This window comes from Mixophyes fleayi, chromosome 2 (assembly GCF_038048845.1).
Source record: "Mixophyes fleayi isolate aMixFle1 chromosome 2, aMixFle1.hap1, whole genome shotgun sequence".
In the NCBI taxonomy this organism is placed as follows: Eukaryota; Metazoa; Chordata; class Amphibia; order Anura; family Limnodynastidae; genus Mixophyes; species Mixophyes fleayi.
Genome location: NC_134403.1, coordinates 261,759,984 through 261,783,336, shown reverse-complemented (window position 1 = coordinate 261,783,336; position 23,353 = coordinate 261,759,984).

Sequence of the window (23,353 nt, the reverse complement as noted above, 5' to 3'; positions counted from 1 at the left end):
TCTTTATATGAGGTTGAGGATTCCAAAAAAAATCCTGACCGGCTCGGGCACTGATTTCATGTCAAAGTTAATGAAATAATTAAGTCAGTTACTTGGCGTAAAAGCCCAGTGCACCTCAGTCTATTACCCGCAAACAGATGGGCTAGTGGAGCGTTTTAACCATACATTAAAGCAGATGATTAGAAAGGTGGTGGCACAAGAAAAAAAACTGGATAATCTCCTCCCTTTTCTAATGTTTGTGGTATGGAAAGTGTTAGGCTGTCTGGTCAGATAACGAACTTGCAGAACTGCTAGATGGAGGTCTTCACCTATAGCAGCCGCCTTTCCTGTAGAGCTATACGCGCTCACAGGTACTCGGATGTCCCCAGGACTTCACTCCAATGTAGTGTAGGTACGTTATACAGTACCGCATCGGCAGGCCAGGAGGCAGCAGAGATGGTAATGGATGGTCAGACGAAATCCGAGGTCGGGGGTCATAAGCAGGGTAGTATGGTCAGATAACACGCCAAAGGTCAGGGTCACAGGCAAAACAGCAGAGTCCAAGATATGGGCCAAAGGGTCAGGGTCACAGGCAAACAGGCAAGGTCCAAGAAACAGGCAGGGGTTCACAACAGGTAATCAGCAATTCAGGAACCCAGAGCAGGTCAGCAACAGTGCAGAAATCAGCCAATCAGAGCCTAACACTGAAAACACCCTTAGGGCTAGATTTACTAAGCTGCGGGTTGGAAAAAGTGGGCATGTTGCCTATAGCAACCAATCAGATTCTAGCTGTCATTTTGTAGAATGTACTAAATAAATGACAGCTAGAATCTGATTGGTTGCTATAGGCAACATCCCCACATTTTCAAACCCGCAGCTTAGTAAATCTAGCCCTTAGTGTCTGTTTAATTAATAAAAAGCTGCTAATTAGCCCGCAGGCTTGCTGAACCTACTACGTACGCGCCCGGCTTCCCTGTACTGCTGGGACGCGGCGCTGGACTGTTTTAGCGTCCGACCATTGCCTTAGCAACGGTCGAGCCGGACCCAGATGTGACGTCCCGACCGTCTCCTTGACGACAGGGACACCAGGCAGAGCAGAAAGCACCTCAAGTCTTAACGGAGTTTAGTCCATTTGAGCTCTTGTATGGATGACAGCCTAGCAGCATTTTGGATATTCTCGAAGAAGGTTGGGAGCAACGAAAACCTAAGGTTGTTGCACAATTATATGGAAGGATGAGACAAATAGGTCCTTTATTGAGACAACCCTTAGAGGATGCCCAGGAACATCAGAAAAGGCATTATGACACTTGGCAGCAGTCCGTTCTTTCAACCCAGGCGACAAAGTAATAGTTCTCATCCCCATCCAGGAAACTAAAATCTATGTACACTGGCAGGGAGCTTATAAGATCATAGAGGCGGTTGGCCTACTGAAATATAGAGTCCGCCAGTTGGGTAGGAGGCAGGAAGAACAAATTTATCATATCAAATTACTAAAACTTTCTCTTGAGGATAATCCTGGGTCTTCAATGCTAGCCATTAAAGTAGACAACTGCGAGGGACCCATTGAGACCTCCTTGACACCGCATCTAAGGCAACACGTTGTAGAAATGCTTGAAACAGGGATGTCTTTTCTTCTATTCCTGGGTGTTTCACTGTTATAGAACATGATATAATCACACCTCCTGTAGTAGTGGTTAAGCAATGGTACCATATACCAAAGGCTAGACGAGTTGCGGTGAAGAGAGAAATTGAATACATGGTTCAACTGGGTGTTGTGAAAGAGTCCACCAGCTAATCGAATAGTCCGATTGTATTAGTCCCAAAACCCAATGGGGCAATGCACTGTTGCAATGATTTTAGATATGTAAATAATTTCTCTCAATTTAACACTTTTTCTATGCCACAGATGAACTGGTAGAGAACTTAGACGGAAGTAAATATCTGACTACTTTAGACCTCACAAAAGGATATTGGTAGATACCCTTAACAACATCTGCCAAACCCAAGACTGCATTCTCTACACCTGAGGGCTTATTCCAATATAAGTTATTGTCTTTTGTTAAAGACAGATACATATGTCCCAGATTTCTGTCTTGTGTGTTTTAAAACCCCAGGAAGATTACTTGTGTTTGGGAAAGAGCTTCCCAAAGAGTGTTTTCGGCTATAGGAAAAGCCGGTATAAGGGTCCCTGAGATTATGAATGGACAGAGACGGATGGGCTCTATTCATCAGGTCTATTCCAGGGCTTCCAACCTTTGAGACACTCTACTGGTTATTCAGAGTTGTGTGGTGCTAGTACAGTTCCCTCAGTCTCTCACTGCTTGGAGAACAGGCCAGATGCCTGCTGAGAGACACTGCAATTTATTACCAGTAACTTCTGTTAATTTTTGTGTGGGGGACATTAGGTCCTTCATTTTAGAGAGGATGTTCCTGTTGTATTAGTTAGAAGCTGCAGAGGCTATTGCTTTTGTTTATATTTTGTTTAATTTTTGATCATTTTTGGAGCTGCTAAATAAAATTAGCTGCGGCTACTTGAACCAGGGCACTGGACTGTTGTGCTATTGTTGTATTCTTAGCACCCAGCTTTTGCAAGGTTGGTTTTTACTGTGTCAGGAAATTGAAGCTGCCGCAAACACCCCATGGCATTAAATTGGTAAGTCGCAATTTCTACATGACCGGTTTTGTTGTCATCGTTATCTGTTCGTCGCTCTCTACTGTGTCGGGTTTGTCTGCGCCGGAAAACCTTATCACACCCCCTCATTGCTGGTGACATGGATGAATTGTGCCGGACCTCCGGAGCGTGCCCACTGTCGGCCCCTGGTGAGGGATTAGCCTACTTGGCTCCCCCGGTGACCGATCCTAGTGTTGCTGTCCTCCTTACCTGTCCCTTGGATCATTTGCTGCCGTCTTCGTTCTCCTGCGAAACCGGAAGTGCCGGCCACCATAGCCGGCTTCACTTCCGGTCCGGAGCGCACGACAGGAATAGGGCTTTTCACTGAGGCTCTGATTGTCTCCATTCGCGAGATCCAGCCTGGTCCACGGCTCCTTGGCTGACCACAATCCATCTGTCTCGATCTGACCATAGAGGCCAATGAATGAATGCAGCTTTTCCATTATCTTATCAGCCTGCACACTGAAATTGGGTCTCTACTGCCACCCAGTGGTCCTCTCTGCTAATTCACCTGCTATTTTCTCTGACAGTAGAGGATAAGGATTTTATGTAACCTCAATCAAGTTGACTGTCTCTATGAATTCTAATCCCAAAGGCAGGGTGATTTGACAGCTAAACTACCTGGGTGGATTACTGGAACTCAACACCACACGTGCAATACGCTCCCCACCATTACCACTTGGGACGGTCACTTCATACCAGAGGTCTATTCATCGGGAAAAGAAGTTTGGAGCGCAGTGAGTACAGCAATAGCTGGAGGTACTCAGTGCTGAAGTTGGATTGCAAGTGTCTAATATTATACGTGTGAAACATTCCCCACTTCTACCACTGAGGGGTGGTTGTTTATTGCCAGAGACCTTTTCTCCATGTGATTTGACACAGTCGTCCATTACAAAGTTTTCAACCACTATGTGAATTTTACTATGCTGCCCGATCCTGGGTATGACCGCTTTCACCTAAGCTGTGAACAGTGTGCGATCTCCTCCCTTACCTTCCTTCCTTTCCTCACCTTATCCTGCCCGACTACTGGTTAGTTTTAATGATGTCTACCAAACCAAAGAAAGTGACATCAGGAACATCAGCAAATTTGTATGGATAAAAGTTTAAACCCTCCTCCCCCCAAGCTGATCGCCAGGGGCCATCGGGCTCTTTGCCTTCTGATGTTAAGCTTTATCCTCAGATTCAAGCGGTAATGACTAGTCTCCTGGAGGGGGTGAAGACGACTTTCTACCAAGAGCTGACAAAAGTGGTCAGCGAGTTTAAAACTAAGTTAAACACGTTGGACAACAGGACGGATTCCCTGGAATCAAAAACTGATGATATTTGCCGTTCCAACTCTGTTATTGACAAGGAAATCTCCCGTCTCTATGACGAAGTTGAAAATCTGAAGGAAAGACAGGAGGATTCTGAAAATTGATCCCGCCATAATAATATCCGCATCAGAAATGTATCTGAAGAAGTCGGCGCTGCGGATATCCAACCTTTCCTCAAGTCCTTCTTCCTTCACTTCCTTCCGGATATGTCTGATGCGGACTATCTTATGGATCGGGCTCATCGTGCCTTGAGAGCTAAGCCTACCAATGGACAACCTCCTTGGGACATCATTGTGCGCTTGCACTACTTTCAAACCAGAGACCGCATCCTCTTTGCTACCAGGGACCAATCATTGGTCTCTTTCTGGGACATGAACATTCAGTTATTCCAGGACCTTGCTCCATCCACAACACAAAAACAAAGGGACCTGCAGACAGTCACCAAGATTCTCCACCAGCACAATATCCGATACTGCTGGTGTTTCCCATTCCAGCTCCAAGTCTCTGTTGCCAATTCCTCTCACTTTGTTAAAACGCTGGATCAAGGTCAGAATCTCCTGGCCAAGCTGGGCATCCTTCCTGTGGTGTCGGCTCCTCATTCTCCGCCTCCTCAGGCCATAGCTCTCTCAGCTCGAATGATCCCAGTCCTGTAGATGACGTCCCTGGGACACAGTTCCACCCTGATATGACAATGCAAGTGCAAAATTTTTCTCTCTAAATTACCTTCCTTTTCAGGTGGTCTCTTAATGCCAGGTGGAACTCATTACCCTGCCTACTAATTTTAGGTTTCTTTAGTTTCTTCAAAACTTTAAGTATATTGCTCAGTTTGGTATTTTTTAAAAAAAATGCTCATCGGTTTGGTTTGGTTTGCAATCCTTTGTAATTTTCTGCCTTTTCATAACCAACGGTACTTTTCGTTGTTCTGTTGTCTTGTCTGCACTACATTGCTTTTTGACCTGTTAGGTGTAGCTGATGCTCTGTGGCTAAGCCCTCACAGCCTGCCCTCCCCACCCTATTCTATAATGGGATGGCATGGGATCCATGTTTCTCCCAATCTCCCACCTACCTTATCCTACCACCCATTCTTCTCTTCCTCTCTATATATTGTTCTAAGTGGATAATGTTCATGTTATATTTCCTCTGCACACCGTTCTACAGCTAGAATTGATTTTTATGCAGTAAGTCTTTTCTCTGGGTCTCCTCAGGATTTGGCAGCTCTCCACACTGTACAAGACATAGGACCACCCCCATGCACCCTCAGACATTGTTAACTTTGTTATGTTCTGGTTTTTGATAATGTTTTTGAACCCTCTCAGGATTCCTTTCATTCTGGGTTCTCACACAATGGGGCTTCTTCTTTCCCCCTTCTTTCTCTAGTGACTATGATCCACTCTTTTACTTGTTCTTAACACATCTGTCTCATGGACGAACTAACTGGTTATGCTCCCCTTGTAAGTGCTTAGAGCTGTTGTTGGAGGTCGGCTCCCCGCAACTGCCATGGCTATGAAGATTTTCTCCATCAATGTGAACGGCCTCAACTCCCCACGTAAAAGCACAATTCTCTTGGGCGCTTCTAGGAGAGAAAAAGAAGACATCATATTTCTACAAGAAACTCATCTTACTGGAACCCATTCACAACTTCAGGGTAAGCAGTTTTCTCAGACCTTGTTTGCCTTGGCGGATTGCAAGAAATGGGACGTTGCTATTTTGATTCATAGTAAAATCCCCTTTCTTCATTCCAAGACCTATGCAGATCCAGAGGACCGCTTTCTCCAGTCTGCCCCTGTTACTTGGGTTTCAGTCTATGCTCCAAATCAGAGACAAAAGTCTTTTTTTTACAAAAAAATTTAAACACATTGAGTGGTTGGCGCAAGGCCAAGCCATCATTGGCGGTGATTTTAATGTAACCCTTAATCCGGTCCTCGACAGGTCTCCTCCCTCCTCCTCCCAGTGGAGCACTTCTTCCTCCCCAGATTCCACCTGTATTTCCATGCTGCTTTCACAGCATCGTCTATATGACTCATTGAGGCTCTGCAATGAGGATGCTAGGGATTATACCCATTTTTCTGTTCCTCACCAAAACATACACACGCATATATATGCTACATGTCTTGCATACACTTAGCCATCATGTAATACAGGCAGACATAAGTACCCTCACCTGGACTGATCATTCGGGCGTATCCCTCCTTATAGATCTCCTTAAACCGCCCCCCCCCCCTCCCCAGCGTAGTAGATGGCATCTACACGATTCACTTCTTCCTAAATAGATCCACATGTCTAGATATAAAGACCTCCATCACTAATTACTTGTTAGATAATTCAACCCCTGATGTGACCCCAGGAATTTTTATGTGAGGCCCATAAAGCTACTATATGGAGTCAACTGATTAGTCAGTTGGCGACGGGCAGAAAAAAAAAGCTGAGGAAGTATCCTCTCTGAAACTCAGACTAGCATCACTCCTCACACAACACCAAACTCATCTTGACCCAACCCTGCTTCCCAAAATTGCCTCACTGAAAGGTCAACTAAACACCCTTCTTTCTTGTAGGGTGGCCATTACTATGCAGAAACTTCAGCAACATTACTGTGATAAAGCGGACAAAGCTGACTCGATATTAGCCAGAAAACTCCAGCAAAAATTGGCCCTGAATCATATGGATAAAATATGTCAGTTTCCCTCAGGCAATATCACCTATGATCCGGTAGCTATTGTCAACGAATTCAGGGAGTTTTATTCTTCTCTCTACAACCTTGATGCGCCTTCCCCCCGTGGGAACACCCTACGTCCCACCCTGACTGAGTACCTTTCATCCACACCCCTCCCTAAAGTCACCTCAGCACAGCAATAGTCACTAAATGAAGACATTACTTTGTCTGAGGTTCTGGCAGCGATTAAGTCATTGAAATCTTCTTCGACTCCTGGCCCAGACGACCTCACCCCCCAGTACTATAAAAAGTTTGCAGAGGTCCTCGGTCCCCATCTAACAAAATTCTTTAATGAAGTGCTCGAGAGGGCTTCCTTTGACCCTGCCACCACTAGAACCAACATAGTCGTTATTACAAAACCGGGAAAAGACCATTTTCTTTGTGCCAGCTATAGACCTATTTCGTTACTTAATGTTGATTTGAAAATATTTGCAAAGATATTGGCCTCTAGGCTGAACCCATTTCTCCCTGCCCTCATCCATTCTGATTCGGTGGGTTTTATCCCACGGCGTCAAGTCCCTGATAACACTAGAAGGATTATTGATTTGATTCATACAATACACAACCATAACCTTCCTTCCCTCCTCATGGCGCTCGACGCTGAAAAGATGTTCGACCGCATCTCCTGGTCTTTCATGGAGGGTGTGCTTCGAGCAATGGGGTTCACAGACATATTTCTGGCAGGTATCTTGGCCCTTTATCATTCCCCTTTGGCCACTGTTTCTGCTAATGGTTTGACTTCTTCACCTTTCCCGATTCTGAATGGCACATGCCAAGGTTGCCACCCCTCTCCACTTATATTTGCTCTTATTATTGAGCCATTGGCTACAAGGATTCGAGATAACCGTGAGATGACGGGTATTCAGGTGGGCCCCTCTACTCATAAGATCGCAGTTTATGTGGATGACATCTTGTTGTCCATTACTTATCCCTATTTGTTTCAGTGCTTCCTCTCCTGGCTGATTTAGACCTATATGGCTATTTCTCAAGTTAGAATATCAACCCGGACAAGACAGAGGTATTAGACTTTAATGTTTCTGATGCAGACAAGATACTTCTGGAGCGTTCCTTCCCATTCCAGTGGGGTCTTCAAAAATCAAATATTTGGGTATCTTTATCACAAAACATTACCTGCACCTTTTTCAAGCTAATTTCAGCCGTGACACTCGCAGGGAGTCAGATATCTAAATCACCTAACCTCCTCCGCGACTTTCCCTCAATTCTCTGACATCCAATCTCATTTTCATATTTTCTCAAAACACTTTTACCAGTTTCTGAAACTACGTTACTTTCATAGTTGTCACGGTCCGGAGACTGGAATGGAGCCCAGTGGCAGGGAGGAAGGCTGGCTAACAGGAGATGAGATGGAAGAAAGGTCAAACAAGCCGGGTTCGGTACACGTGTAGTATATGCAGGTAGACAGGAACAGCAACAGGAGCAGGAGCTAGATCACAGGCACAGAGCACAATATTCAGGCACTGGAGACAGGAACTGGCCAGGCTTTTATAGGAAGTCAAGGGGTGGAGCTAAGGCATGTTGGAAGATCATGAGATCACTGGAACTGATCTAGAATACTGAATAAAGGCAAGGAACTGTCCAGCAGCCAGAATAGCACAGTCAGCAGAGCAGCAGTCCACGGAGGCAGAAGCCCTGGGTTCGAATCCTGACAGTAGGGTTATCAAAAGCTACCTCTCATCTCGTCCTCTCTCTACCTTTGAAGCCCTCTGCTTACGCTAATTCTCAACAAAACGTCTCATTTCCACTCTTTATTTTGAGCTAGTTTCTTCCACCTCGAACCTTAGAGGCCCTCATGAATTAGCCTGGGAGTGGGACCTTGGTGAAGAGATATTAGTAGAGGAATGTTCTGAGTTATATGAGAATGCAGCCTCCAGTTCTATCTGTGTTAGAATTAAAGAGAACATCTGTAAGGTGCTATGCCGCTGGTACAATGTGCCCTCGCGTCTCCGTAGATTCCTCCCTGATTCATCTGATTGGTATTGGCGGGTATGTTCCCATGAGGGCACGTTTCTCCATATATGGTGGAGAAACGTGCCCAAGGCAGTCAAGTTTCTGGATGAGATTAAGAGCTTGATTCACTCAATCCTGTAGGTGGACATTCCCTTGGAGCCTAAATTTTTTCTTCTTCCCATGGGGGTTCCCTCGGCATCCCGCCATCAGAATAAATTAATTAGGCACATTCTCTCGGCAGCAACTTGCAAAATAGCGGAAGACTGGCGGCTGCATTCCCCTCCTTCCCTGCAGCCCATAATCAATAGAATTTGGCAGACCCAGCGGATGAAATTTATTACCAGTATCCGCAACTCCTCGACAGCCTTCACCAAGGTCTGGGATCCTTGTCTATCCTTTTTTAAGGCAAGTCCACCCTTCACGTAACTCAGTATTATTACCCCCCTCTTTCCTCTTTTCCAGAGCTTTTCCCATCTCCCACAACAGACTTAGGTCTAGATTTACTAAGCTGCGGGTTTGAAAAAGTGGGGATGTTGCCTATAGCAACCAATCAGATTTTAGCTTTCATTTATTTAGTACCTTCTACAAAATGATAGCTAGAATCTGATTGGTTGCTATAGGCAACATCCCCACTTTTTCAAACCCGCAGCTTAGTAAATCTAGCCCTTAGTCACTTCTCCTCCTTTTTTTTCTTTCTTCTTTCTCTTCTTCCTATTCCTTTTCTCTCTCGTTTCTCTTACCTCCTCTTCTCTTCTCTCTGTACGAAAACTTTGTGTCACTCTTTTTCCGTATATTTAAAATTCTGTCTGACATGTAGAATTTCTGGATCTGCGCTGTGTGATTCTCTTGTTATCTTCAATTTGTGTATTCTCGATGTCAGCTGTTACCTCTTGTTTATGTGACTTTTGAAAATTTGCCTTTCTACAGTTTAAAGTCCTAGTACTGTTGCTTCTATAAATTAATTTTAAATACGACCATATTATAATCACTGTTTCCCAAGCGGTCCGTTACTTGAATATTTCATATTATGTCTACATTATTTGTTATTACTAGGTCTAGTATATTCCAGTTTCTAGTTGGTTCCTCTACTACTTGGGACATGTAATGATCATTTAGCGTCCTCAGAAACCTATTGCCCCTAGCTATACCACAAGTCTCAGTACTCCAATCAATGTCCGAATAATTAAAATTCCCCATAATTATAACTTGACCTAGTTGTGTAGCCTTTTCAATTTGCTTTAGAAGTTGGGCTTCCTCAACCATACTAATATCTAGTGATTTATAGCGTGTTCCTATCAGCAACTTCTCTGAACTTTTTCTTCCACTGGATATTTCCACCCACAATGCTTCTATATTATCACAAATACTCTCATCAATAACTTCCAGTATACATATTTTTAATACTGGCTTAATATAAAGACATACTCTTGCCCCTCTTCTATTTACCCTATCTCTCCTGAAGAGAGCATAGCCCTCCAAGTTGACTGCCCAGTCATGTGTATCATCCCACCATGTCTCAGTAATATCATTAATATCATATTGCTTGATCATTGATACTAGTTCTAACTCCCCCATTTTACCTGCCAGGCTTCTTGCATTTCAAGCATGCACTTAAGTCCATTGCTTCCCTTTGGTATTCCTTTTTGCTTTGATATCACTGTTTTTCTTTTTGACTTTAGCAAGGGCATCTCCCTAATGGCTATGCTTCCCTTTCCCTCCTCTCCCCACCTTAACTCTTGTTAATATCCCCTTTACTACTCTCAATGACTATCCTGTAAATACTTGCTTATCCCTTCCCTCCAAAGCCTAGTTTAAAATCTCCACCAACCTTCTAACCATCTTCTCCCCTTGCACAGCAGTCACAGAGAGCCAGAAAAAGATCTTCCATGTAAACCTTATAAAACCGAGGAAAGATTGAGTAGCCTTGTCAACTATCCCAGTCCCTCAGGTAAATGCTAGACCTTTGGTTCCGGAAGTAACCGTGGCCAAAACCCTCTCAACAATTCAAAAGCATGGGGCTGAAGAGTTTCTCATAAGAAACAGAGATTTGTTTTTGGATGTACCGGGTAAAACAACAGTCATTAAATATGACATAGTCAATGAACCAGGGGTTAAGGTTAATCTAAAACCCTAAAGAATACCAAAATCACAATGGGAATCAGTGTCGAAAGAAATGTAAAAATGTTGGAATTAGATGTAATTGAAGAGTCACATAGTGAGTGGTCAAGTCTCATTGTACTCATTCTGAAACCCGATGGGAGCCTACACTTCTGCAATGACTTCTGTAAACTAAATAATGTGTCTAAGTTTAATGCTTACCCCATGCCTTGTGTGGATGAGTTCATTAAAAGGCTGGAAATTGTACTTAACCACTTTAAATTTAACAAAAAAGAGTTAGAAAGAAAATTTGACAGACAAGGCAAAAGAAAAGACAGCTATTTCAGCACTGGAGGGGCTGTTCCAATATAAGAGGTTACGTGGGGCACCCGCCACCATTCCGCAATTGATTCTAGGGACTCACAGATAATATGTGGCTGCTTAACTTGATGACGAGATCATCCATAGTCCTGATTGGCAATCTCACCAACCCCATGTACAAGCAGTGTTGGACTCCATCCATGAGGCAGAATTAACAACCATCCTCAAAAAAGTGTTACTTAGGGATGGAGGAGGTGAAATATCTGGGGAACACCATAAGCAGAGGTTTAATAAAGCCCCAAATAAAATTGAAGCAATGCAAAAATGGCCAGGACTCTTAAAAAAGAAGCAGGTGAGAGTTTTTTGGGAATCAGAGGCTATTATAAATGGTTGACTGTTGACTGACTGACCAAGGGTAACAAGTCAGTTATGATTAGGTGGAGTCCTGAGGCAGAAAAGGATTTTCATTGAAGGTAGCATTGTGTATCCAACCCATTTTATAACACCTGAATTTAAAAATGAATCAGACAGATGTGCAAAATGTAGGAATAGGTGTGGTGTTATCCCAAAGAATGATGATGAGGAGTATGCTCTTATTTATTTAGGCAGGGAATTGAATGGGTATGAGAGAAATTATGCCACAATTGAAAAAGAAGGCTTGGCAATTAAATGGGCATTGGAAACTCATAGATATTACCTTTTGGGCTGAAAATTTAGGTTGATCATGGATCATGCTCCGTTGAAATAGATGGCTGAGAATAAAGAGACTAATGGAATAATAACCAGGAGGTTCTTGGGTAAGCAAAATTGTAAACTCTCTGTAGAACATAGACCAGGAAGCCAACTGGCCATTGTTCCGAGTTTATAGTTTGGGGACTACAAGGGTTCTGCCCCATAGGTCGAAACAAGGGTGGGGGTTATGGAACAGAAGCACTGGAAAAATTGTTAAAGGCAGATATATATATATATCCCAGGTTTCTCTCGTGTGTATTTTAAAACCACAAGGAGATTATTTGTGTTTGGGAAAGAGCTTCCCAACAAGTGTTTTCGGCTGTAGGAAACGTCTGTGTAACTGTCCTTTGGATTATGAATGGAGAGAGAACGTTCATTAATTATGCCTATTCCAAGCTTTCCAACCTACCAGACACTCTGCTGATTATCAGGAGTGTGGTGATTACCTGTGTGGTGCTGGTAAAACACTACCAGGTAATTCCCTCAGTTTCTCCCTACTTGGGGAACAGGTCAGAAACCTGCTGAGAGACACTACATTGTATTACTTATTATTTTGTGTGTGTGTAACATTAGATCCTTCAGTTTAGAGAGAGTGTTCCTGTTGTTTTAGTTACAGTTCTCACTGTACTTTTATACCTTCCTTGCGGTTGTCCCAGAAACTGCATTAGTTCCATTAGAAAACTACAACTTGGTCTGAGAACAGTTTTATACAACTTGGCCCGGCAAAAGAATAAATCTATATCTTTATAACAAGATAGTAGACACTGGGTTGCTGTTGAGTGATGTTTGCAGCTTGGTTATCACTTGGGTGTTTCAAATGTTTTTAGATATTATTTGAAATTGCTTTCCAGTTGTACTAACCATTATGTAATAAAGATACCATTACATCTTCTCTCTCTCTCTTTTTACCTGTGTGATTGAGAGAGCCCTAAGATGCCAGGGTTATCTAGTGGGCTCCGCCTCTATCACCTTTGTACCCTGACTAGATAGATAGATAGATAGATAGATAGATACTCCTGGTGTGTTCCTGCCTACCATATCCCCAGAACTGATTTCATCTGTAACTATACACCTGGTCCTGTGTTTGCGCTGTCATAAATCCTACATTTCTGGTGCTGTAATCCCGCTGCTTTATATTCAGTGCTGCATTTTCCTGCTATATTTTCGTGCTACTTTCATTCTCGCACTTAAGCTGCACTCAACACGTAGACATGCAGCCAAAACCATACCTCCTAGCGGGGGTCCCTAGTCAAGACTGGCATCTTGTTAGACTCCATGCCCTGGGTGTGGGTAGCTGGTTCAGAATCTCAATCTTGCCACCCATGAACATGCTATTTTTTTCACCTTGCACCAATCACTTCACTTATTTGTTACATTTTGTTGCATTTGTACACGAAATGTATCTTACTGGTGAAAACTATATTTCCTGTTTTCCTATTTAAATTGCCATTTGTCCATAAACAAAATATAATTATTAGTTTGCATTGGAAAAAAATTTTGGAAAACAGTTTGCACCTCATAGGGTGGTGAAAAGTAGTACACTTAAATAAGGAAAAAACCCAGAACTTATGTTGACTATGTGTAAAACTGCTATAATTCATTTTATATTTTAATATATAACATGAATCAAGAGAAATAATTACCATTTGGCTCAATGACAAGTTCTTTCACTATTTAGGGCTCTATTTACCATGGTAATATTTTTTTTTTGTAATAAGTGGCAAGAGAAAGTTACTTATCTCAGTTGATAACCATTATTTTATTGCCTAGACAAGTGTTGATAATGTTTACTTATTCTGCTAAACTGAGCATGTGCGGGTTTTAGAATATGCATGAAACTGGAAACTTGGTTCGATCTTGTAGTTCCATTGTTTAAAAGAAATAAAACAAACGTTTTTAAAAAAATATTTTATATATAAAAAATAGGGCAGATAAAACACAAAATTTAGGTTATATCCACCATTCCTCCCCACCAGGAAATGTTTAAAACTTTTTCTAATGTTTTTGGGCTGAAAATAAAATGTATTGCAGTAATAAATTATTTTTTTCAGATTATTCATCATTAATGCCATATTTAGATGCAGACTCCTGGAAGTGTCTATTAATCTCCCAGTCTGTGACCCAGACCAGAAGAGGCTGGCAGATCCGTACCATCTAGCGCAATGACACTGCATGTCATCTCTCGCCTATCCTTAAGCAGCCTGCCTTAGCGTGTCTGACTGTCTGACTCTGAACAAACACGGACCCCCCCCCCCCCCCCCCACACACACACACACACACACACACGAGAGACTCTTCACTGTGCTATTGGCTGATAGAACAGAAAAACTGCACTGAAAATCATTGCAGACAAAAGTAGAGCTGAATTGGAGGAGTGGAATAGAAGCAGTACATGGGAAAAACAAGCATTAGAGAGCAATGGAGAATATAGAAAGTGCAGTTGGAGACAGACATAAGTGGGGATCACAAAGTAGGAGATTTTACAAAGGCTGAGAAGTAGTAAGCAGCAAGTCTGATTAATAGAATAGTTATTGCAATAGTAACACCAACGTCCTCTTGCAAAGGCATGTGAAAACCTTTACCACTAAAACCTACTGCCAAAGGTCTTTGCTGCTGATAATAATCTCTTGTGAAAATAAACATCTTCGCCATCAATATGGTCTTTTCCCCTTTAATAGAGCCCTTGTGTTTAAACAGAGCCAACTTATTCAGAAAATTACACTATCTACAGTCATGGCCAAAAAGTTTTGAGAATTACACAAATATTATTTTCACAAAGTCTGCTGCCTCAGTTTTTAAGATGGCAATCTTAAAAGAGTGATCAGATACATTGCAATTAATTTCAAAGTCCCTCTTTGCCATGACAATGAACTTCATGCCAAAACAAACATTTCCACTGCATTTCAGCCCTGCCACAAAAGGACCAGTTGACATCAGGGGGTAAATGTATCATACCCCGGTTTTTTCAACTGCCTTTACAAGCCAGTGCCGCTTTAAATTTTAGCTGTCAACTCGCCGATTCCCAGTGAGTTGAAAAAAACGGGGTATGATACATTTACCCCCAGGTCAGTGATTCTCTCATTAACACATGTGAAAGTGTTAACGAGGACAAGGCTGGAGATTACTCTGTCATGCTAATTGAGTTAGATTAACAGACTGGAAGCTTTAAAAGGAGGGAGGTGCTTGAAATTATTATTCTTCCTGTGTTAACCATGGTTATCTGCAAGGAAACATGTGTATTTATCATTGGTTTGTACAAAAAGGGCTTCACAGGTAAGGATATCACTGCTAGTAAGATTGCACCTAAATCAACCATTTATCAGATCATCAAGAACTTCAAGGAGAGAGGTTTAATAGTTGTGAAGAAGGCTTCAGGCTGCCCAAGAACATCCAGCAAGCATTAGGATGTCTCCTATAGTTGATTCAGCTGTGAGATCGGGGCACCCCAGTGCAAAGCTTGCTCAGGAATGGCAGCAGGCAGGTGTGACTGCATCTGCACATACAGTAAGGTGGAGACTTTTGGCGGATGGCCTGGTGTCAAGAAGACCAGCAAAGAAGCCACTTCTCTCCAGGAAAAACATCAGGGACAGACTGATATTCCGCAAAAGGTACAGGGATTGGACTGCTGTGGACTAGTGTAAAGTAATTTTCTCTGATGAATCCCCTTTCAGATTGTGTGGGGCATCTGAAAAAATGCTTACCCGGAGAAGGAAAGGTGAGCACTACCATCATGCCTACAGTAAAGCATCCTGAGACCATTCATGTGCGGGGTTGCTTCTCAGCCATGGGAGTGGGCTCACTCACAATTTTGCCTAAGAACACAGCCATGAATAAAGAATGGTACCAAAACATCCTCCAAGAGCAACTTATCTCAACCATCCAAGAAAAGTTTAGTGACGAAAAATGCCTTTTCCAGCATGATGTAGAACCTTGCCATAAGGCAAATGTGATAACTAAGTGGCTTGAGGATCAAAACATCAAAATTTTGGGTCCATGGCCAGGAAACTCCCAAGACCTTAATGCTATTGAGAACTTGTGGTCAATCCTCCAGAGGCAGGTGGACAAACAAAAACCCACACATTTTGACAAACTCAAAGCATTGATTAGGCAAGAATGGGCAGCCATCAGTCAGTATGTGACCCAGAAGTTGGTTGACAGCATGCCAGGGCGAATTGCAGAGGTCTTCAAAAATAAGGGTCAACACTGCAAATATTGACTCTTTGCATAAACTTAATGTAATTGTCAATAAAAGCCTTTGACACTTATGACAAAAAGATCTAAAAACAATGAAGCAGCAAACTTTGTGAAAAACAATACTTGTGTCATTCTCAAAACTTTTGTCCATGACTGTAGGTATTTAGTATAACAAATATTATAGCTCAACACAAAAAAGGCTTTGTTACAGATTTTTGAAGATTTTACAGTATTTTCACAGCAATAACCACTATGATGATATCTGTGATGTGCTCAGTTCAATAGTTGTTAAACCAAACTTAAAATCTTGCAATTTCCCTAATAAATACACTGGTTTAAAAAATAAATACTATTATGTGTACTTTTATACCTTCCTTGCGGTTGTCCCAGAAACTGACACTAGTAAGTGGAGGGGAGGAGACGGAGCAGAGAGGCGGCGTGGTGACAAAATAGCCTCTTCCCCCCTCCCCGTGCATCTGAATGCTGTGCGGCGGCCGTGACAGGTATGGTCAGCAGTCGCCGCACAGTTTTAAAGTCATTTAGTATTCTGTGGCGCCTCCAGGCACCCTCCAGAGCCCGGCGCCCTAGGCAGGTGCCTAACCTTGCCTAATGGGAGCGCCGGGCCTGCTTGGGGGGCCAAACTACGAAACCTACTCCATTGGAAGCGGGACAATGCGTCGGCCAAGCTATTCTGCACCCCTGGGACATGTTTTGCTTTGAATGATATGTCATGTTGCAGGCAGCGCAAGATAAGTCGACGCAGCAGAGATATCGTGTGATGTGCCGACGCACTCTGTTTGTTAATAGATTGAATCACTCCCATATTGTCGCACCAAAAAACTATGTGCTTACCCCGCAATGCGGGCACCCACAGTTCCATTGCCACCACAATCGGAAACAGCTCAAGTACCAGCAAGTTCTTAGTAATGCCTGCCCATCCATATAGGCCCCAAAACCACATGCACCCGACGCGTCGGTAAAAAGATTCATTTTGAAGTTCTCAATTGGTGGGGATGGCCAAATTTGCCTGCCGTTAAATTCTCGAAGGAAGATTAGCCAAATCTGCAAATCGTCCCTGATCTCTTTGGACAAACGAATAGCCGTATGTGGCCTACTTCTGCCCGCAGTGGCTCTCTGTAACTTCCTACAAAAAACTATCCCCATGGGAATCACCTGGCAGGCAAAATTGAACAGGCCCAATATTGATTGCACTTGCCTCAACGAACATAAACTAGAACCCACCACCGCCGCAATTGCGTCATACATTTTACGGACTTTATCTGAAGGGAGTCTACAGAGCCCTGCTGATGTATCGATCTCTATGCCCAAAACAACAAACGCACGGTGGGAGCTTCGGTTTTATCCGCGGCAATGGGGAACCCTAGAACGGTAAACAAGGCTTGTATGGAAAACAATGTATCGCGCAAACATGTGGAATCTGGTAGGCCAATAACCAAGAAGTCACCGAGATGTGCAATCCATCTGCACCCCGGACCTGCCTGGATACACCAGTGCAAGAAACCACTAAACTTTTTGAAAAATGCGCAAGACATCGAACAACCCATGTGTAAACAGCGGTCAATGTAATATCCGCCGCAATGCCTAAAACCCATAAACTGATACGACTCCGGGTGAAGGGGCAACAAACGGAAAGCCGATTCAATATTAATCTTCGCCAAAAGGGACCCCCTCCCACATTCCTGCACCAGGGCCAGTGCGGACTCAAATGACTGGTATCTAACCGAACTGAGGGAAGCGTCGATGGCATCGTTCACTGATTGGCCAGAGGGGTAGGAAAGGTGTTGAATAAGCCTAAACTTACCCTCCGACTTCTTGGGCATTACCCCCACCGGGGATAAAGCAAGGTTGGTATTAGGAGGTTACTGGAATGGCCCTATCATGTGGCCCAAACTAATTTCTTTGTATCAAGAACTTCGGGAAAAATGAGTGCTGATCTTAGATTCACTGGAGCTGCCGTGGTTAAAGTGCCCTGGACTGGTAGCTTAAAACCAAAATGAAAGCCGTCATGTAATAATGCTGCCGTGTCCTTATCGTTGTACATTGTCAGCCACTTGTCCAGCGCCGCCAGATTAATTGGCGATGGATCCTTGACTAGGCATAGCTGCTGCTGCACCCCTTCCTCATCCGCCTCGGGACCGCCCGCATTCCGTGGTGGCATGCTGGCTTCCGCAAGACGCACAGGTGTGCTTAAATCTATATGCTGGCTCTCGCTGACACGATCCTGCATTGAAATCATAACATTTACCTTTGGCGGGGAGGGCGACTTGTGCCCTCCCCAGCCCGTGAAACCTCCAGCCAGGGCTGCCATCCGTTACCTGATTACTCTGTCTCATCAACTCCAACCAGGTATCAATGTCTTTTGACCCCAGTGGTAACTGTCACAGTTGGCTTACAGGAAATTGCTGAACATGGCTAAGCCCACGGGCTAACAGACAAGTGGTTTTCACCAGGAACCCCCGCAAGGAGGTATGGTCTTAGCTGCACCAAGTCTGCAGGTCGTGGTCCCGTGAGTGAGTGCACAGCAGAACGATGTGGGGGAGCCAGGTGAAGTGGATGGAGACGATGAAGTCCACAGATGAGTGGTATAAATACAGGCACAACAATAATATAGGCTGATGGTCAGCAGCCAATGAGTCACTAGGAGAATAGGTGCTCTGTGGTATACAACGAGAGGACAGAGGCTGTCACTATGAAGTACTCTGGAGATGGTAATGGAAGTACTGGAGCAGAAATAGTTCAACACAGCCAGAGGCTGAAGGCTGACTGGAGTGGTGGAGGTAACTCGTAGTAACAGCTGATGAGTCCCAGATGAAATAGCAGCTCTGAACGGTAGTGATGAGAGAACTGGAGCTGTTACAATGAAGTACACTGGAGATGGTAATAGAGGTACTGGAGCAGCGATAGTTCAACACGGCCAGAGACTGAGAGCAGACTAGAGTAACGGAGGTAACCCGTGGTAACAGCTGATGAGTCACAGATGTAGTAGCGGCTCTGAGTGGTAGTGATGTGAGAACTGAAGCTTTCATGATGAAGTACACTGGAGATGGTAATAGAGGTACTGGAGCAGTGATAGTTCAACACGGCCAGAGACTGAGAGAAGGCTGGAGTAGCGGAGGTAACTTGTGGTAACAGCTGAGGAGTCACAGGTGTAATAGCGGCTCTGAGTGGTAGCAATTAGAGAACCGGAGTTGTCACAATGAAGTACACTGGAGATGGTAAGTGAGGTACTGGAGCAGCGAAGGACCACGAACTGAGAGCAGACTGGAACACAGGCAAACCACAAGGAGAACAGGAACCAGAACCACAGGCTGCAGGAAGTGAGCTTGAAGAACAGGCATCAGACAGGTGAATCCAGGAGGTTTAAATAGTGCTCCAGAAGTGCTTAGCCAATGAAAAAGAGGGAGGAGGTCCTGAAGTGCAATAGGCTTCCACCTGCACAGATGTGAATATAGCTGAATGAATGAATGAACTGGAGAATGTCTGATGCTGGGACATGGCAGTTTCCAGATGAATGGACTGCAGGTAACGAGACAGGTACTGTGGGACCGGAGCGTTACAGTAAATTCTCCCGCCCGCTCATGCGCTTCTTAAACAACTCGTTGTACGCTCTCCATATAAATGGCCTGTCCTTAACGAACATCCCACTAATGAGGTGCAGGTACCTCCAAACCTCCGCATACTCGTTGGGCCATGACTCGATGTAAACCGTTGCAAAAATGCAGAAGGCATTCACCCACCTGGGAAATGAGCGGTACCTCTCCTTGCCCATGCCCGCCCTCTCACACGCCGCCGCCAAGACTTTTCTATCCTTGCCGGTCAGCGCGAACATGTCTACGTACTTTCCCTGTCTGATTTTGTCACGCACGCTCGGTCTGATCCCATAAGTTACCTCTAGGTTTTCAACCTGACCTAAATCACTTTTTACTCCCATTGACTGTTCCGGGCTCCCTGACCGTGTGGGTTGTTTATTGCGTTTTCCTAACAACTCAGTCTCTAATATCCTAATCAGCTTCCTAGGCCTATCCTCCGAGCCGGATGACTCGCCACTAGTAGTGGACACAGGTGAACCTAGCTGCTGTGCGTGGTGCGTAATTAAAGTAGTGGACTCACCCACAGGCGCTGGGTTCCCTGCACCGGGAGCCGCGTCCTCGCTCATCCCTGGCCCAGACGATACCCCGACTGTAGCTGAAGCAACCTGTCCTCCTGAGCTGGCATGCGCCGACTCCTCGGTTTCCCTTGCAGGCCTCCGCCTCTGTGTGTGTGACCCAGACCGACCATGGCTGCTCGCCATCGCCTCCTGCACCTCGACTACCGGTTCTGAAAAAGAATAGGGGAGAGTGAGTTGTGCCCTAGGAGGGTAATCCAATCGCTGTTGCGCCGCACTGCTACCCTGGTTGCTGTCATCCCTGTTCAATGCTGTATAGAGGCCTGAACTCGAATACCCTTCCACATCCTCGCGTCGCTGCGGGACGGGGCTAACGTATCGTGCCCGGGGCAGTTCCCCGCCATAACCGATCGGGGGTACGCAATCTCGCGATGGTCGGGACCATTGTGACGTGTTACCGATGCTAGTGTGGTTATAATCGATAACTATATTATCCTGCGTGTCACCTTGTCCAACGTAGGCACCGCCCCTCGCTGCGCAAACCGGGGAGTTTACCCGCCGTGACCCATATGGCCTGTCCGCTGGCGGTGACAAAGATTGCCGGTAAAGGGGGAGCCTCACAGATGTTTCACCCCTTCCCGTAAAAATTGTTTGCGTCCACGCTATTTACTGTGTCAACCTCCCAGTGATGACGGTCGAATGTGGCCTGCGATAAAATGGCTGTGCGCGGGGTAGACTGATAAAGGACGCGTCTCGCCGGCAGGGGGGTCCCTGTTAAACTGTGCCCCCCAGGATGAGCCCCTGCTACTGTGGGGCAAAAATGGACTCGGGGGGAAAGTGTAACTGATGCAGTGCCGGGGGGTTGTTAACCTGTGCACTCCCCCTGTGGGCTGTGATGGGGGGTGTTATTGGGCATTGCCTAAAGCTGACCATACTATAAACTCCCCCTGCTCTCCCTGGTGTGCTAGCAATAACCTGACCCCCCGCCTTCCCCACTGAGTTAGCCGAAGCGGGGGTCATACTGCCAACCTGCGCTAGTGCTGACTCCTCTGGTGGAGAAATCCCCGCTTGTGTGCTGCTGCTGTCCCCTCCCACTCCGGCGCAGGGAAGCCCAGCTCCCCGCGACGGAGCCCTGGCTCTGCTCATGCACGATCCGGCTGGCAACTCAGCCTGAGCTGCCTTACCGCGCGCCCGCCACGACCCAGCGCCGCTGGGACCGCTTGAAGTGAGGCTGGGACAGGAGGCACCCGCCTGGAGGTACCCGAGAAGCCCGGTTAGCGGGCTCGTAGCGGGAGTCAGATCCAAGATGGCGCCCGGGGCTGTAGGGGGAAGGTGACCTAAGCCGCGACGGGGCATGCTGCACTACTGAGGTGGACAGTGGGGGCACAAAAGTGTTATTAGGGGTATTATAAGCACCAGCCGGGAAAGCAGCAGAAACGAGGGAGAGCTGAGTGGAGGGGGAGAAGGAGAGGGGGGAGAGAGGGAGATGGTTGGATCAGAGAAGGACAGAAAAATTAACAATAAAGAACTAAAAAGGGCTAATGAACACCAGGTAAACAGTAGTATGCAAAACAAGGTATATTAGTGAGAAAAAATAGCAGTAAAGAAGACAGAAAAGAATGGATACTTCTCCGAGTTCTCTGCTGCAGGCTCTTCCACCGAATCTCGTGCTGAAGAGTGAAGAAAACCAGGAAATGCAGTCACCTATATCAAACCAGATCCCTCCCACAAGAGCTACCATTGGTCAGGCCTGCCCTGATGTTAACTCTTAAATGCAAGTGTTCGTTCTGTTACAAACCCTGTCGCCCTTTAAGTGCGTTCGGCCTAAAAGCCTCACTTGTCATTAAAATGTCAATCCTTCTTATCTAAGACACTCAATAAAAAACAGATTAACAGGGACCTTTTTCATTGCATAAATGCCAAAAACTTTAACCCAGGGAATGTGAATGTTGGTCCATAAAGCAAAGTGATTGGTAGTTTATTTAATGAGGACAGAGAAACAGATGAAATGTACAATATTTCTTCAGTATTAGTGTTAGTGGAGGCAATCTTTGAGGATTTCAAAAGCATATGCTGTAAAAACAAAAAACCTACCCCAAACATGTAAGGGAAATCACTAAGTAATAGTGCACACCACATGCTCAGAAACCTTTCTATACTGTTCCCTAAATTGGCATGTACCTATGGTATGACAATCATAGACATACCTTAAACAGTATCTTCTTTCTACTACTTTTTAATTAATGTATTAATAAAGAATGAATGAGTAAACTGAACATAGCATACATGGCACAAAATAATATGGGTATATCTTTATTGCATTTATAGCAAAAAATGTTTTTGAAATACAGATTAAAATGGGTAATGATAAGTAAATCCTTGATCCATACTTTTGTATATTGTGACAGGATGGACCGCCTATGCCACCCTGTCTGTTGCTGGGAACCGGCTGGGCTTACTTTGCCACCGTTCCCTTTCGTTATCCTAAATGCGCCCTCTTGCCACAGTAGGAGGGTCTTACTGTGCTGCCACCACTGAGCTCCTTCTATGGCACTCAGAACCATGTTCCTTCTGGGTAACTGGTGCTGCTAGTGTACCTCGTTGCTGGTGTACCCGGGCTTGGTACTCCTGATCTCTCACTATAGATCAGGGATGCTGTGGGTGGATCCCCCTTGGCCTATCACACTGACCAGAGCTGCAGGTAGCAGGCATAGCGGTGGTACTGGAAAAGCTTTGGTCCAAACCTCAGACAGCCAGAGAACGGATTCGATTTTGGGTCTAATCTGCAGATCATAGGAATACAGCAATATGGAAGATGTTTTCAAGCAGGTCTTGAAGCAAGATGTTTATTTGCTCTCACTGGTTAGTGGTACCAATGATCAGGTCAGATGTTGAAATCAGAAGAATACATTTCAGTGTACAAGTCAGTGCATTTTATACAGATTTGGACACAGGGTATTTTTAGAATCAGGATGTAACACCGTTTGCCAAAACATGGATTTACATGCATTGCAAAGCCACTAATATTTATACTTAGCTATGAAATTCTTAAAAACCTTGCTATGATTTCCTGGATCTTATTTCAGAGGCAGGAGACCAACTAGCAAGTCAAAAGGTCTGACTGGCATGAATAATTCAGACAGTCGCCAAATACACAGTCCCACAGAACAACAAAAAAACCCAAAACAAGCCACTTCCCCATATCACAATACACCAAAGGCTTGGTAAACACAGGCTCATTG